Source organism: Triturus cristatus, chromosome 5_1, assembly GCF_964204655.1.
Source record: "Triturus cristatus chromosome 5_1, aTriCri1.1, whole genome shotgun sequence".
Taxonomy (NCBI): Eukaryota; Metazoa; Chordata; class Amphibia; order Caudata; family Salamandridae; genus Triturus; species Triturus cristatus.
The window spans coordinates 146964491-146982974 of record NC_140587.1 but is presented as its reverse complement, the minus strand read 5'-3'; the positions used below and the strand labels follow the sequence as shown (position 1 = coordinate 146982974).

At 48.6% G+C, this 18484-nt stretch overlaps 1 protein-coding gene across 1 annotated transcript in view; it reads right to left on the bottom strand.

Annotated features, from left to right (window-relative positions):
• LOC146830435 (uncharacterized) overlaps positions 1-17266 on the bottom strand; it is an 81042-nt gene extending 63776 nt beyond the window's left edge. Inside the window, exon 1 of the mRNA XM_085604668.1 lies at positions 17165-17266. The gene's annotated coding sequence lies outside the window, so the exon portion shown is untranslated. The remainder of the gene's footprint in view (positions 1-17164) is intronic.
• Positions 17267-18484: the final 1218 nt, after the last annotated feature.

Genomic DNA, 18484 nt, shown 5'->3' with positions numbered 1-18484 from the left:
GCTGCCCCCTTGCCCCCAGCCCTCTGTTTACATGTGCATACCCCTACTCCCTCCCTCCTGGCTTGTCTGTTCCATTGTAATGCCCCTGATCCGTCCCTCCTGCCCTTTATGGTCTGTTTTGCTGCAGCTTTCTCTCCTGTCTGTCCATTATGGTCAGCTAGCTACCATTGCCTCTTGCCCCTCTGTTCTCTGTTGTCCATGTGCATGGGCCTGTCCCCTCCCTCTTGCTTTCTATGGATTGTTGTGCTGCACTCCCGTCCTGCATGCCCTGTGTGGTGTATTGTGCTGCTGCAAACCCTGATGCCTGCCCTGCAGGGTCAGTTTGGTGCACCTCTCCATGTCCCTCCTGTCCTCTGTTATCCAAGTCCATGTCCCTACCCCATTTCCTTCCATGATCCAATGTACCATACTTGCGAACATTTTGAACTTGGTAAGAGGGAGATTTTGAAAAACAACTGGGGTATTGATTTTCCCCTTTGAGTTACATTGAAAAAGAGGAGATTGTAGACAGGAGACAGATCAAATAAAGCCCATTTGAGCTTAAAAACATTGGACGTTTCCTGGCTGAATCGGGTCTGTTGGCATGTATGGTTGTACTACCATTGCCTCTTCCTTCTGCCCACAATGGTCTATTACATTGCCACAGCCTCTCTTGCAAGCCCTGTATTGTTGGTTTGTTGCCCCTGCCCCCTTTCCACTGCCCTCCATAGTCTGTTGTGCTTCCACGGCCCTTCCTGCCTGCTCAGTGTGGTTAAATTGTTGCCTTTGCACCCTCCTACCTGCCTTCAATTTTCAGAGTCTGTGCCCCTGGCCTCTGCCTCTCAACAGTATCCTAATGAACAACTAGATTGCTAACATTCTATATTTATTACAAAAGTGTGGAACGCCTGACATCATCTTGATGTAATCAAAACTGTAATACCTAGAGCATTTCCTTTAGAAATTACATATATGAGAGGGTCTTATTGGCATCACAATTATGGTTAGTGCTCTAAAAGACTAAAATAAGGACATATTTTCTGAGTTTTCAAATAGCGACAAAGCACTTTAAAATTATTTGTTATCTTTATGTTTTTTTATCCAGTTGACCACTTGATTAAATGTTGCACTTAGGGGAGAGGATGTGGTGTTACTTCCAGAACTGCAGACTTTGCAACTGGGGAACCAGGTTGAAGTTTCTGCTTCAGCTCGACATTCTGTGATTCTGGTCAAATTACTTAGTCTCCCCATGTCTACAACCAAAATGAATTTGTTCTTGTGTGATGTAACCAATGCTCATGTAAAGCACTCCAATACCTGACAAGTCTGCACTATATAACACTGCAAAAGCACAAAATAATAAGTGTTTTGCACACTTCTGTCATTGGGCTATATTTGGGCTACATCTGGGTGATTTTGGGCTACATTTGGGCTCTTTTGTCTCCGGTGGCCATCTTGGGAGATTTATTTGTCATGAAGATTCCTAATTTCCTCATGTACTGCAGTCTCCTCAGTAGGAAATGCTTTCAGTTTTTTACTTTGATTCCATCATGAAGGTATTCAGATGTGTCACACATTTGCCATAAATTCAGAATGTTAGCACTCTTTTTGCTCATTAGATCACTGTAGTAAAGCTACTGCTCACCAGGGAAAACTGCTGCTGGTATTGAAAGTGCATGTTTCAGTCTGCATGTCAGAATTTTTTAATGAAATAGAAGAGGATTTGAGAAGTCACTCAAAATGTGCCCTCATTTTCTTTCTTCAGCATTAATCATAATTTCTATGGCAAAATGAACCCCCTCATTGTGTTCCTTTTTAAATGAAATGTTTTAAGTGTTACCAGTTTACTCCAATCAAGATGGCTTCAGGTGTGCCATACTTTTGTCATAATGAACACAGTAAGCGCTCTAGTTGTTTTTAAGAACATTCTGGGACATTCTGTCATTGGGCTATACTTGGGCTACATCTGGGTGATATTTGGGCTACATTTGGGCTCTTTTGTCTGTGGTGGCCATCTTGGGAGACTTATTTGTTATGAAGTTTTTTTTTTTTTTTTTTTTTTTTTAAATTTCAAAGACCTTTATTGTATCATCACAACATGTCACAGCACCAGGCCTACAACCACACGTGCCGGCCGCGTTCAACAAAACCTTCCAGCCGCTGTCTTACAGGTACGGCGGCACTGTTTAGTGATATACCCCCTACGCCTCTACTCCACGATACACATCAATTCAAGGTCCCTGAAGGTCAACTTCCCACCCCCCCACCCCCTTATTTTCCTTTATCTGGTACTTTCCAGGGTGTAAGTGTCCATAGTCCAAGTGCTAAGCAGCAAGTCGTGATTGCCAAGGGCCTACCAAGCAAACAACTGCAATCCCATATCAGCCCGGGGCACACAGATCGACTGATCCCCCGGACAAGAGTGACCGTCATCCGAGAGGCCATCGAGCCGGGTCACCAATAAAGGGTCAAGCTCTGAGGAGATAGCCAAACCCAACAGCAGCGCATAACGCAACTCCCATCCCTGCGTTCCATCGGCAGTGGCACATATTGAGGCCCCTACAACAGCTCAACCGACCCCTACCCCTCATACGCCCCCGCTCTTGCTCCACAATCAAGCCATTCAACTCCACCACATCCACAGCACCTCAGAAGTGTCAGTACAGCATCCTACAAATAGCATCTTATCCACTGTGCACTGCCCCCAACGACCAGCTCGAACTCTTCAACACAGCAACCCCTGAAAGAGTCGCACCTAAGCAGTCGGAGTAACTGCCAAGAGCTCATCCGCCTCCACCGGACTCCCACCTGCACTCGCCGTGGCAGTGGCCACCAAGTATTCCCTTAACGGATCCCATATGTCCCTAGGCTGACTACGCAGCGGTTGTGTGTCAGCATAGATCGTGTTCTGTTCTTGACAATATATTAAATCCTTGAGCCATTCCTTGAATTTTGGTGCACGGCCCCTCCCCCATCGACATGCAACCCGTCGTTTCGCCAGTAACAGTGCTATATTTCCAAATTTCCGGCCCGATTTGGGTATCTGCATAGTATACCCCAATAGCATCATTAGGGGGTGAAGCTCAATTGAATCGCCCAGCATAGCCCGTAATGCCGTATGCACCTGCGTCCAATACGCAGCCACCGGCGGACATGCCCACGCCAAATGTAAGAAGCCCGCCCCGTCCGAGCCACAACGTTCACATCTGTCATTATCTGCAAGGCGGAACCTCATCTTTTTGGCGGGAGTATAGTACATTCTCTGCAAAAACTTATAATGAATAATTCGTAGCCTACAGCTGGCCGAAATCCTGGAAGTGAGCTCGCAGCAGTATGCCCACTGTGCCTCCGTTATCTCCCTCCCTATATCACCACACCAGTGCCTAAGCGCTCCACTCTCCCCACTCTCACTTTTCTTTCGGATGCTACGATACAGGTGAGACACTAAATGCCTGCCGTCTGCCGAAGTAAGCAGAACCTGCAGAGGCAACACTATGTCAGGTTCCTTTGGAAATTGCGGTATAACAGCCCTCAACCCCTGCCGCAGCCGGAAAAAATAAAAAATCTCTAGCGGCGTAGGCCGACAATCCTTAAACAACTGTTCCCGCGTTTTGAATTGACCGTTCACAAAGAGGTCGCCCCAGGAACAAAGTTTCAGCTTGGCGCACATCCCTTGGAATCCCACTTCCTGCAACAATGACAACTCCGGATGATAAACTAGGGGCATAGTCGGTGCATATAGACATTTTACTGGTAATCTGCGCAGTATTCTCTGCCACGCATCTATCGTACCCGTTACCGTAGTAGCCGGCGTCTCTATCGCACTCACTGGACCATGAATGATGCCCTTCAGTGGAAGAGGCCGAGCGATCCACTCCTCCACAGCCAGCTGTGGCATGAATGGCGTAGGCATAAACCAATGATATGCGAAATGGGCTTGAGCACTCAAATAATATGCTAGGAAATCGGGGACATCAAATCCTCCACTACTATAAGGCTGGGTAATAGTCGACCACGCCAATCTCGGTTGCCGACCAGCCCAGAACAGCCGCAACAGCTCGGAGCGCAAAGTCTGAAAGAAATACGCACCCGGGTAGTACGGGATATTCTGGAACAGGTACAAAAAGCGAGGCAAAACCACCATCTTAATGAGTGAAGCCCTACCAGCCATGGTGAATGGCAAAGAAATCCAACGCGTGACATCCGTCGCCAGTTTAGTGATGGCAGTGCCATAATTCAATCGTATCGTCTCCTCCCTAACAGTCGATATCTGTATCCCTAAATAACGGAGATCAGTATCACACCATTCAAGCGGATAATCTAAGGGAAAGCGAGTCACCGACGGAGTCAGTGGAAAAAACTGTGATTTCTTCCAGTTGATTTGTATACCCGACAAGCGGCCAAACACCAAAAACTCCCGGAGCAGTGGATTGAGATGATTCTGCGGGTCTACCACGTACAGCGTTAAATCATCCGCATACAGGGACACATCTATCTGACGTTGGAAACATTTAAACGCACTTTCTTTGTGCAGTTGCCGGATACGGCATGCTAAAGGTTCAATCGCTATTGCGAACAGTAAGGGGGACAGTGGGCACCCCTGCCTGGTTCCTCTGGTCAGGGAGAAAGGGCCCGACAGCTCACCATTAATCAGGCCTCGCGCTGTCGGTTCAGTGTAAAGCAACCGGATCCATGCTACAAATATTTTGGGAAACCCCATCCGGTACAAAATGGCGAATAAGTAGCTCCATTCGACCGAGTCGAATGCCTTCGTGGCATCCAAGAACACGGCGGCTACAGGCAATTCCGGCGCTATTGTTTGGATCAGAGAGAAGAGGGTGCGCAGATTGCTTGCCGTGGATCTACCAGGTACAAACCCCGCCTGATCCGGCAGGGCTATCTTTGTCATAAGCAAGGAAAGCCTGGCGGCCAGCACCTTTGCCAAAATTTTTGCATCACAATTTATTAAAGAGAGCGGTCTGTACGAATCGCAGTCAGTTGGGTCCTTTCCCGATTTCAACAAAGAGGTAATCACCACCTCCCTCATCGAACCCGGCAAGATGCCTATCTCCAGAGACTCCTCAAAAACCTCTTTGAGCACGGGGGCCATGATATCAATATAACACTTATAGAATTCCGCCGGCAGCCCATCAAGGCCGGTTGCCTTCCCATTGTTAAGAGACATAATCGCCTCTCGTATCTCATCTAGTTCGAACGGAGCCCCGAGGAATTGCCTATGTTCGTCACTCAGCCAGCATAGTGCCACATCATCCAGGAAGCTCCCAAGTGGGATCTCCTCAGCCCGCCGTGTGGCATATAACTCCTCATAATGGGCGGTAAAGAGACCCAATATCCCCTTCGTATCCTGATGTGTCCCACCCTCCGATGTACGTAATTCCAGTATATGTGTATTACATCTCGGGTGCCTAGCAATCTCCGCCAACGCTCGACCCGGTCTCTCTCCCTCACAATATCTACGCGCCTGCCAGTGTTTCCCTCTGAAGTTTGCTTCCCTGTCCGCTTCCTTTTCATACTGCGAGAGCCGTTCCCTAAATTCCTTATGAATGGGGCCCATCGGCTCCCGGGCCATTCTAACCTCCAGCTCCTTAAGATCTCTCTCTAGTTTCTGAAGCGTCCCTCGAATATTTCTCAGTACCCCAAAGCTCTTCGAGATGTAGTACCCTCTAACCGTCACCTTAAACGCCTCCCAAATGGCCTCCACACTATCCACCGATCCTTTATTACGAGGGAAGAACTCTGCAATTTCCTCTCCCAGTTCAGCCTTAAACAGTGGGTCCAGCAGAGCCGTGGACTGCATCCGCCAGCGTGGCACCGCCCTACCACAACCCGGGATCGATAGTTGTACCAACACCGGGCAATGGTCCGAATAAGACCTCGGCAAATGCACAACCCTGCCCAGATTAGCCACCAAACCTCGAGATAACAAACAGTAATCAAGTCTGGCCCACGTGTTAGCGTATGCAGTAAAGTGCGTACCCTCCCGAAGCCCCGCATGCACGAACCTCCAGCTATCTATCAGGCCCCCCTCCTCCATTATGCCCTCCAAAACATCCCTTGCATTCTTATGATATTGCGGGCTACCGTCAGACCGATCCATTCCCGGAGCCAAGGCAACATTAAAGTCTCCGCCCCAGATAATATGCATGGACCCCGTGCTCAGTATCCTACCCCAAAGTCGTATGAAAAAGTCAGGTGAGTCTACGTTAGGACCATAACAATTGACTATTGTGACGGTATCCGTGCCAAGCCTACCCCACAGTAAGACAAATCTCCCCTCTGCATCCGTATGCTCACCAAGTGTCACAAAAGGCACCGTTTTCTTGATTAAAATGGCAGTGCCCCTGGCATACCCCGAGTAGGAAGAGAAACTCCGCACCGTCGCCCATCTGCCGGCAAACGAATGAGTCGACCGTGGACTAAGATGGGTTTCCTGCAACAATGCGATCTGTACCTGATGCTGTTCCAGATACGTCACCACCCTCCTGCACTTTCTGGCATCATTCAACCCTCACACATTCCAGGATAACACCGTTAGTTTAGCAGTATGTCCACTATCTGCCATGACTCATCAAGTCACTATAACCTACTTGGCGACCCAAGGTAGACCTGATGCTCTGCTCCCGACCCCGGATCAGTAGCAGGTGTAGCCACAACAACCAAAGCACTGGACTTTCACGAATAAGGAAAACATCTGTCCCAGAAACTTCTTCCACCGCCCTCCCCTGTAGGAATAAACCCCTCAACTTCCCCAGGTCACCCACCCCCGTCCACAAACACCAACCTCCATTCCCCTCATCTCGCACTACATGCCCTCCCCCCTCCCACTGAAGCATGCCCCAACTTGCCAGCCATATGCCCACCCCTCCCCTCCCACAATTGCCCCCTGAACCAGGGCCAGTCAGCTCCCCATACCCCCAAGAGACTAGAGGGAGTTTCCCGTAGGGGACCATTTCTAGGTGGCACAACTAAACCCCCTCACCGCCGCTCAGACCACCAAAGGACCTGTAGTCCAATCCGGCGACCCAGAGGGGCGTCCAGCGTTATAACCATAGGCAAAATAGGTACCACAGCATCAAGCAGTATCATCTGATTATAAGTACAAAGAGACAACACAGATTACAAACTGTACAACATCCTCCAGGCATGGGAAACACAAAAAAAAAAGGGGGGGGGAAAAGGGGGGGGAAAGGAGGAGAGTCATATTATGCGATCAACGCTCACCGCACCTCACTGTTCGCCTTCCTCCATGTCCCCGTGCAGTAGTTCTGGATCGTCCGCCGCCCCCTCAGCAGGCCCGTTACCTCGCTTATAATGTTTAATAAAATCCTCCACTTGCTGAGGGTTCGTGAAAATTTTTTGTCTCCCCTGATAGGTGACTCTCAGACGGGCTGGGTAGAGCAATGCATAGTCCAATTGCAAGTTGCGCAACTTGGCCTTTACCGCCAAAAACTTTCACCGCTCCTCCTGCACCATCGGAGTGAAGTCCGGGTATAGAGTAAAGGAATGGCCATCATATGTTAGGGACTTCGTGCTGCGAGCCGCCCGCAGAGCCGCATCCCGATCCCTATAGTTCAGTAGCCTGGCTACGATCGGCCTAGGAACCATCCCCGGTTTGGGTCGGGGACCCAGGGTGCGATGCGCCCTCTCCACTATAAATTGCGAAGAGAAAGCGTCTGCCCCTATCGCCGCCAGGAACATCTTCTCAACGTACTCCTCCATTTTGCCCACATTCGTCGTCTCCGGAATACCTACTATACGGACGTTATTACGCCTACTTCTCGCCTCCAAATCCTCATTTTTAGCGGCAATCACACGCAGCAGGTTGTCCATTCTGGAGAGCTGCGTAGTATGCCGTGTCACAGTGTCCTCCGAGTCCGAAATCCGCTGCTCCGCACCGTTCAGACGTTCCTCGTGGGCGTCCAATTTCTGAACCACTGCATCCATGCGCGATGAGATTCTATCAACTTTGTCCGCGATCGTCGCGAACCCTTGCCGCATCTCACGCAGGACATCTTGCAAATTAGCCCCCGCTTCCACCGACTCCCCCGCGGCTCCACTCGGTCCAGGCGGATTATGATGAACCTCGCCAGCTTTAGCTGTCTTCTTTTGAGCCTCAAACGTGAGCTTGGGCTGTCGCGTGTCGGACTTGCCCATCCTGACGTGTAGGCAGCGCTATATATCCCCGTCCGTTTATGACCTCTCTCCGAGTCCCCAGCTAGCCGGTTCACCGCACCACCAGGTTCACCAACAGGCGGAAGCAAGAGGGGATAGTGTTAGGGGATAGCCAACCTATTCCAAGTGCAAGTCACAACGGGATCTCAATGCGTCCCTCCGTCACCCCCGGCCGGACCTCGGGCCGTGCACTGCGTTCCACTTCACCACCCGTGCCGACGACCCACTCCACCGCTGCAACCGGGGGGGGGGCAGGACCGCACAGAGACGCCCTCCGGACCAAAAATAGTGCCAAACACCCCTCGCAGCACCATCAGCGCAGTGCGGCTAGTGTGGAGGAGAGGAAGCCCTGTGCAACACCCCCAGCCACACAGGCGGCCCAGTACAATCCCTTCACCTGGCGATTCTCCCCAGGCGGAGTCACAGCCCACAGCACAGTGCGCCCACAACACGGGCGGCGCGATTGGCAGCGGCACGGGTCAACACACAGGGGGCCCGCAAACCTTAATCCGGGTCGTATGTCGCAGTCTTCCCCAATGGAGCACCAGCCTCCAGCGATCCCAGGCACCTCCGCAGCTCTTTCCGGTACGCAGTGGAAGGGGGAAGCACAGCCGCACCCCCCCCGCCAGTCAGGGGAACCGCTCACCGCCAGCCACGTCCGGCATAGGAATACTCCGGGCCATCTACAGCTCAGGCCCTCACCGCTACCGCCAGCCCCAGTCCCCAGGCTGATCCGCGCCTCCAGGGGGGGGGGGGGGGGGAAGGCCCGTCGCGCCGTCAGCAAGGTCCCAAGGCTCCAAATTCCTCCCCCGGGCTTCCCTCCGAGCGCGTCGCACGCCGTCTTCAGGCCGGAGGCCCACAGCCGTCTCCCACGCCTCGGCCTCGCCTCAGAAGTGCAGCCGGCCCAGCGCCTCACAGTCTCCAGTCGGCCCCACCGTCGGAACTTTCAAGGCGGCTATCTCCTACGCCCAGGCACCGATTGCGATCAGACTTGGCTTGTCGCTGCCGGAGCTCTCGCTATGCCTCCGTATCAAAGCAGATCGCCAGATTTTGCCTCTTAAAGGATATATGTCGGATAAATGCGCCGGACTGCGGGAGCCTCACAGGAAGGCGTCCATTCGCTAGCGCGCCACCTAGCGTCCCCACTTATTTGTTATGAAGTTTCCTAATTTCCTCATTTACTGCAGTCTCCTCAGTAGGAAATACTTTCAGTTTTTTACTTTGATTCCATCAAGAAGGCATTCAGATGTGTCACACATTTGCCATAAATTCAGAATGTTAGCACTCTTTTTGCTCATTAGATCACTGTAGTAAAGCTACTGCTCACCAGGGAAAACTGCTGCTAGTATTGAAAGTGCATGTTTCAGTCTGCATGTCCGAATGTTTTAATGAAATAGAAGAGGATTTGAGAAGTCACTCAAAATGTGCCCTAATTTTTCTTTCTGCAGCACTAATCATACTTTTTATGGAAAAATGAACCCCCTCATTTTGTTCCTTTTTAAATTAAATGTTTTAAGAGTTACCACTTTAATCCAAGCAAGATGGCTTCAGGTGTGCCATACGTTTATCATAAGTAGGACTGTTAGCGCTCTAGTAGTTCTTTGGAACACTCTGGGAAGCTGCAGTAGAACACAAAGGAATCAATTGACAGTCTCTGCCCTTGTTGGATGTACATGTTTTACTGAGAATGTCAGACTTCATTCTCACATGACTGAGAAAGATAATGTGAATTTAAAGAAAATAAGCTCTCAGTTTAGCTTATAGATCACCTTCCAAACCTCTGTGGTAAAAGCATGAGAAAATATTTTTCTCTCAATCATGATATCCCAGCAGAAGGCTTTTTCACATGGTGAAATCACCTTAGAACATACCACAATTCCTAAAATGAGTATGGTACCATCAACAAATGATTTATAATGTAACTAAAGTCTTAAAACCTTCTATTAACTGCAATGCTTTTTAATGAGGTGCTATCATGTATATTGGTCCCAAGATGGCTGCCAACACTTCTTGGATGAAGTGCTGACAGCCAATCGGATCTCAGGATGAGATGTGTGGTTAGGCTCCGCCCACATATATATATGCTTTTAAATGCTATTTTCTCAGGAAATACTGAACAGATTTACACCAGACCTGCAAAAGACACTTCCTTGACCTTATGGCTACCTCTCTGCCAAATTTCAAGTAATTCTGTTCAGCCGTTGGGGCTGTAGCTGTGTCTAAAGGTCCTATGGAAAAATGCATGGGGAAAACGCATTTTGGGACCCCCCTTTTTTCTCGGCCCCTGCTTGACGAATCACCCCGAGACTTTCAGGGTAGGAGCTGAACGGAGCGCCCCATTAGTTTTGAAAATTTCGCGAGGCTTCGTCAACCGGCGCCAAAGTTATTCAAAATAGAATTTTGAGATTTCCTATGGAAACTAGGTTGTAACTATAACTATCTACTGGCGACCGCCAGTAGATAATATATATATATATATATATATATATATATATATATATATATATGGTAGATCCCCAAACCCCTTCCTTTTATACCCTTACTACCCAATTCCTTTACCCATCCCTAAAACCAAAAAACCCTAATAATACCATTACCACCCAATATTTCCACCCAACCCTAAATCCTAAAAATACTCTTACCACCCTATACCCCTACCCATCCCTAAAACCATAACATACCTTTATCACCCTATACCCCTACCCATCCCAACTATCTATATACACACACATACACAAACCTTTAAACTTACCTTAAATGCATGGTAAAGGCAAGAGTTGTAAATGTACATGCGATGTAAAAGTTCAAGTTCCCCAGGAGAAGGTTACTGCCTTTTCCCAGGCTTTGCAGGATTTTTTGGTGCAAAAAAAGTCTTGTTACATCAGTTGCAGAAGGCGATTGGGCAGCTCCATTCCCCTTTAAGGACCATTCCCATGAGCCTGGAAGAAGCACCACCACACCAGGTTGTTTTTGCGAGGTTCGGCAGGACATACGCATTTGGCTGGCATTTCTGCGGGACTTCAATAGCACAGTGGTGTGGCACAGCCCCGCCAGGTCCAGTGAGGAGCTAGGCCTCTTCACGGACGATGTGGGTGCCATCCTGGGCCTGGACTGCTGCGCACAGCGCTGGACACCTGCCTGGGTGGAGTCTGAACTGGTCTCCAACATTGGTTACCTTTAGCTCTTTCTCTTCCTGGTGGCGTTGCCCATTTGGCCAGACCAGTTCTACAACCTATTTTGGTCAGACAACATGACGGTGATGTTGAATGCAAGATGATACTCAGGTTTTTGAAGGAGATTGTGTTGCAATGCTTGAAAGTTAATGCATTGTTTAGGGCCAAGAATGTTCCGGGTGGGTTGAACAATACTTCTGATGCTTTGTCTCTTTTCAAGATGCAGGTTTTCAGGTTTTGCCACCCAGAAGCAGGGGAAGTCCTGATGCCTTTTCCGAACCATCTGTGGCATCTTAATGTCCAAACATACCAGACCTCGTGGCAGACAGTTTAGCACCCAGGATGAGGTGGGCCTATGAGGGAGCATTCAGCACTTACTGCAGTTTCTTGGTACCTGAGGGGGAGGGGTTTGGTTTTTATCATCTTCCGTCCTGTCGTTCTTGGGATCCCTAAGGGATCAGGGGTGCTCTGTAGCTTGTGCGCAATGCCATATGGCAGCAATTTCCTTCTTCTTTAGAATGCTTGGCCACCCAGATGGAACCAGATAATTTCTGGTGCAGAGGGCTTTGTGGGGATGGCAGTGTTTCAGGGGGACAAGCCAAATGCCTGGCGTGCCATTGATATAGGCAAGGTGGCAGCAGTTCTGGATGTCCTGGTTAATATCTGTAGGTTCGCAGAAGAGGCTCGCCTGTTCAGGGCAGCATTTACTCTAGCTTTCTATGGGGCTTTCAAGGTGAGGGAATTGGTGGTCAAGAACAAAAGGACATGCAACGAGAGCTGCAGCTGGTTGATGTGCAATGTTTGGAGGGTTCTTTGACTATTAAGCTTCCACGCTCCAAGACACATCAGGGTGGCAAGGTAGACTATATAATCTTCCATATGGCACAGGGCAGTTCCTGCTGCCCAGAGGGCAACCTTGTATTGTTTTTAGCCCTTAGGCATATTGGGGCTGGGGGCCCTTCCTAGTACATGCCGATGGGTCCCCCTTGATGAGGTTTCAGTTCTCCAAGGCGCTTGGGTTGGTGCTCAGAGCAGTGAGATTTGACCCAGCAGAGTTCAGTTCTCACTCGCGGCCACTGCAGAAATGGGAGTCTTGTGTCAGGCAATGCAGAAGATTGGCAGACGGTCCTCTGATGGTTGCAAGCATTATGTTAGGTTGCACATGCTGTAGGGTTGCTGCTAAACATCGTGTTTTGCCCTCTCTCCCAATTTTTCCTGTCCTGTGATGCAGGTGGAAAGTCTGAAGTGCCAAGTCAATTACTGGATTCCTGTGAAACTCTGGTGCACGCTGAGGTGACAGAGTTGACAGAATTGTAGGCAATAGGCCATTCTTTTAAGCAGCTGGTTAAGCATGTTTATTTTGCAGGTAACTTTGAGGACCGGAGCCTGCCAGGCGGGCTACCATGTGTCTTTTCATGGGCAAGGAGGGCTGCTGGTGGAACATTCGAGGAATACACTTGAATCATGGCTACTCGAGGTGTAAACCCCCTGAAATTGTGGCAGTGCATCTTAGCGGTAATTATTCGGTGCACCTTGGCAGGAGGGTATTATTTGAATTGTTGATCACAGAAATGAGCTGGTTGGCAAAGAAACTCCCTCTGTCAGTTATCGCTTTGTTCCACATCATGCGAGGTTTCAGTGGAGAAGGTTAGAGTCGGTCAGGGCCCTCAATCACTCCATCAAGCTGATTAATAAGAACATAGAAAAGCTGTTTAGATCACCAAGATTGCGGGCTATCGCACATGGGTGCATCCCAGGGGAAAGCGTTTTTGTCCAGGATGGGGTTCATCTCTCTAAACTTGATAATGAGATATTTCTTGAGAACATCCTCGCATTGTTGATACATTGACCACTTTGACATGACCATCTTGTGGGGAGGCCAGATAGTAGGTAAACTATGCTGGCCTGTGGCAGGTGAGATCATGATTGGTGGGGCACTTTGGGTCCATAGAATGCATCCTTTTACTTGGGATAGGTGGGACAGCGGTCTCACAGGGTCCTCCAGGAGATGCTTTCAGCAAGTCGGCTATAGGGTGTGGGAGTGCTCGCTGCCAACAGGCCCTTACGGCCAATCCCTGCATGGGTGCCAAGCTATCACAGGGCATTGTGAGGATAATGCGGGTGTGAGGGGTGCCAGAGGTGGGTAGCCTGGCGGGCAGACAGCCCCCCTGCACAAGCTTACTCCGGGGAGGAAAACAAAGGGGGGGGGGGGCACCCCCCTTAGGGAGGGGCCCTCACAGGTTGACCAGTCATGATCTCACTCGTAGGCTCAACACTGGATACGCAGAGGCACGGCTAGATATGGTTTGGAATTTCAATGTATTAGAGTCTTATGTTAAAGTTAGCCATCCATAAAAAAATGTAAATAATATTCTATGTTGTTTGATGGGGTTTCTGCAAATATTTTTGTAAAGTGATATTGAGTGTATTATATTGTGAGACGTTTTTGTTATCATAATAAAAACGGCTGGAGGTTTACGACCCCTAACCCAAAAGTTTTATAAAGTGTGTTGTGTGCTGTCTTTAGCAATGGGGGATGATGGAGGTACGGGTGGGAGGATCCGCGGCCATTCATGGGAGAGGCTGGGTCTCGGCCAGACTTGGCCATACTCCCCTCTTCCTGGATGTCATGCATCCGCCAAACTGTAAATAAGGCCCTTAGTGTTATTAGCGCATGATATATTTTCAAGAGACATCAGAATGCCGGCCACTGCCGAACAGACACGAAGCAGTTTCCCTTTAAACAGATAAGTGTTGTTACTGCTACAGGCCTATTTCACAGGCGAGCGCTTTCCAGTTAGGCACTTAACTGGATTTCTCAGGAGACCGAGCTAATTTGTGTCGATAGCAGGCATGCACTAAACTGCACTGGGTTGCATTTCCCATATCCCTGTGGTGCCTTTTCAGTGCCATTGTTTTCAACATGATTTGCCATAAATCCAGAAACTCAAAGAGACACTTCACCCAGACAGATTAACAAAGCAAGCAATGCCTTTAATCTGGCACATGCCGGTCTCTTTGAGGGAAAGGGATGGTGCTAAAAAAAATACTAATGATTTTTAAAGCCCTTTCTATATTTTTTGACAACTTCTGGTTGAATACTAAACCTTTGCACTAATCATGGATGCAAATGGTGCCCATGCGAATTACAGTTTACATTTAGCGGGGCTCACTTTGCACTCAATTGCAGATCTTGGTGTGAGAGCTAACGTTCCCATTGTACATGTTTTCCTTTGTTCCGAGTTGCACAAATCAGGAATGTGTCCTATCAATATTCACACTCCCGACTGCGGAAGGGTTTAAAGGGCTGCCAAACACCTGCGTCAGGAGCATTATTGGTCAGATTTGTAATTTCATTTGAGCACAAACACAAGTTTTCATCCCTGGTCAGGACTAGATGGAACATTGGAATCTGGGCCTAATGGTGCTTAGTGGTAACAGCACCTATGAACTGGTATTCGTACCAAAGTCAGTGAACGACACCAGTAACGCAGGCTTGCAGCATTTGCCCAGGTAATAATAGCCTAATGTCACCAGGTAACTGTACATCGAAGAGAAAAAATCTGTAGCAGTACAGATTAAATGTAATTTAGGCCAGTGGCTTTTTGAGCTTGGTTTCACCACCAGTCCATTAATGAACTCCATAATGTATTCACCTAGGTTATGTTTGTAGATCATTTTACCACAATTTACCCATCTCACTGCCTCTCCTTCTACACACCGACCAGGAATCTGCGCTCTGCCTACCTGACCCCAGTCGCGGCCGGCATAACTCGTGCGTTGGGGGGCAGGAGGTCGCGGGGAGGGTAGTTTTAATTTAAATTAAAAAAAAAAAAACTTACCTTAGCCGGCCCAGTCCCGCGTCGTCGCTGCTTGTCTGCTCCTGACAGGAAGCAGGCAGCCTCCCTCCCCTCCTCTCAGTCAATCACAATGCTGCAAAGGCTGTGTTGTGATTGGCTGGGACACAGACCACACAGGTGTCTATGGGGAGGTCATTTTCTCCATATAGTGGAGAAAATGCAGAGTGCGTAAGACTGATGTCAGGTTACGCTAGGATACACTAACCTTCTCAGACAGATCCAGCGGGGGCGATGTACAGATCCCAAAGCCCCTTTGCACTACTCCACAAATCAAGTCAAGTATTTCTTTATTCGGTTTTTAACAGATAGAAAACCATAAAAGCAATCACAAAAAAACATTTACAATTCATAACAATTTTAAAAACGAAATACTGACAATTTATAAAAATACAAATATAAAAATACTATTTCCAATTTTCCTTATAAAAAAACGTAAAAATCGCTTAATTGCTTCACTATGTTATATTTCTAGTGTCAGCTAAAGTTCATTACTAATATGTACAATATAGTAGCGAGATAACACTATCGCTTTGCTCAGATAGGTTGCCCTAGAGTGGGTACATTTACAAATTTAGTCGATGTCGGAAGATGCATTTCAGAAATTTAACTATGCACTTCGACATCCACTCCTCCCCCAATGATTGTAACAATAACATAGCCGGACGGCATTGTCTTATTCCAACATGTTTTAATAGCGGGATTAGCCAGATCTTTCTATGCTCTCTGTAGAATTTACAAAAGAAAAAGGTATGAATAGTGGTCTGAATTGAGGTCTCATCACACGGGCACATTGATGGTCCTGTAGCCCATTTGTTCCTTTCCGGAAAAGCAACCAGACGATGGAAAATATTCTACCTAAATCTTATTAAGAGAAATCTCTCAAAAGTGGTAAGATCATAGGTTAAGTATGGCTGAATTGAAAAGGTTGTTTGGACAGCAACACAGTGTTGCACAGATGGTTTAAAGGCTTCTTTCGTTAGTCGAATTTCTTCTAAATGGGCAAGTGAAAGCGCCTGTAATGCCTTTCTTGATAGTGACCGGATTGTAGCGGGGGCCAAATAGTATTTTTCCAGTCCTAAATCAAGTAAGAATCCTTTAATGTAAGCCAACCATCCAATTTTAAGTGAGTGATCCAAAGCCATACAATCTACAATAATTTGCTGGGTGAGTGTATATTTATCCCCGGACCATATACGATGCCAAAGAAGAAGTGGCTGAATTTTTACTAGGTCCGTTAAATATGGGATTCCCAGTTCTGTGTGGGATACAAAGGTAGATGTGCTTTTGGGCACCGCTAAGAGGAAGCGGAAGAATGCATTTTCTGCCATTTGTAAGTTTTTAATATTTGCATACCCCCACACTCCTGCTCCGTATAATGCTACTGACTGACACTTAGCTCTGTATATCTTTATAAGCTCTGCTGGTGGTCTTCTGCCCAATTTTTTCGAGAAGTTCACAAGAGCCATAGTAGTTCTTACTAGGTGAAATTTTCTAGACTCTATTGCGGGGGACCAATTTAACTTGTGGTCAATAGTAATGCCCAAATAGGGATATTGTGCTGTTACATCCAACTTCTCATTATATAGAAATATACTCTTTGACCTTAGTTTCGCCAAACCTACACTCATAATAACAAAAGTCTTTTTGATGTTGATGCGTAGATTCAGCTCTCCCATACTCCACAAGGGGCGGTCAAGCACTCCACCCTGCACCGTAGTACACAGGGGATAGAACAAGGACTAACGGAAAAGAACGTTCCGCTGCCTTCTTCCTAGGGGATCTCTGGTTTCGGGGCTGCTAGGTGTAGACATGCACCAGGGTAGTCCCATTGGTTCCTCACCGTATACTGCAGGCGAGACAACAACAAACAAGCAGGGTTACATGATGTCCTTTCACATCCTCTCCTGCCCATACAGAACTAGCCAGCCTCCCTCTCCGTCTCTTGCGCCGGAAACTTACTTGAACTCCCAGGGGTACTCTCCTAGGGAAGCAGACAGCCAAGAACAGTAGAGGAGCAGATGGTAAAGGTAAACACCGTCAGCGCACAAAACCCTCTCCTTGAGAGCTTGCGCTGTGTCCTGACAAAACAAAGCAGGCGCGGAAAAACTCCCTCCCTGAGAGCCTGCGCAAAGTCACTAAATGAAAAGAAAACGGCGCAGAAAAACTGTCTCCCTCAGCGCCTGCGCAAGGTCACAAAATGAAAAGAAAACATCGTGGACAAACTCCCTCCCTGAGAGCCTGCGCAAGGTCACGAAATGCAAGAAGGCAGCGAGGTGGGTGTGATAGCGTCTCACACCTGCTGAGACCATGTTAGGAGCACAGCGGTGCCGGATTGAAGGGCAGTGCTGCGTACTCACACTGCGGGGGATGAGGCGCTGCTCCTGTAGCCAGAGTTGAAACCAGATTGCCAGTTGTGAGTGTGCGCTGCGAGGAAACCCTCCTCTCGGCCACCCTCCTGAGCATAGGGACAGGTACAGGGTTGGGTTCACAGGTGCCTTAGCGGGCGGAATGCGGCTGGTCTCGGACCTGAGGCGAGAAGCTGCAGCGTTCGTCCACGCGGCGTTAGAACGCCGTCTCCAAGAGCTGCAAAAGTAGGAATCCAGGTGAATTCCATAGGAAACAGGTGACAAGCACCGGATCCCCCTGAGGTCGGCTATATATAGCAGCCTAACCTCCAGGGAAGAACTGGTGCCTGCCCAGGTGCATGCTGGGAGGTGTAGCTTACCCCTACCCACCCACACGCATCCCGCGCCTGGGTGGGATCGTGACAACTGGTTTGGTTGACCCCGGGGCCAACCAAACAGTCAGTGCACTCTGAGTGCACACAGTCAGTGCACTCAGAGTGGGCAAGCCACTCCTCCCCTGCCCCACATGAGGACCAACCAACCAAGCCCTTCTGCTTGCTTGCAGTGCGAGAAGCAGAAACATAAAATTGTATTTAAAATACCATTTTATGTTCCTGCTTCTCGCACTGCGAGAAAGCAGTGAGGCCACGCTCCTCCGGCCACATGAAGAAGCCACCCCTGCTGACCACTATCCCACGATTCTAAAAAATATCGGCTGGAGAAAGATCCTTCTCCTACCTCGCTGCAAAGACCTGGAACTCCTTACCTCCTTACCTCAGGCAATCACCGTCACTGCCTCAATTCAGGAAAGACCTCAAGACCTGTCTCTTCGACTGAACTGCAGATCTGTCCACTCATCCAGCGTCTTGAGACCCTTACGGTCTGGTGAAATTCAATAGAAATTGCATTAATGCCGTTTCGCCTTATTTGTCAG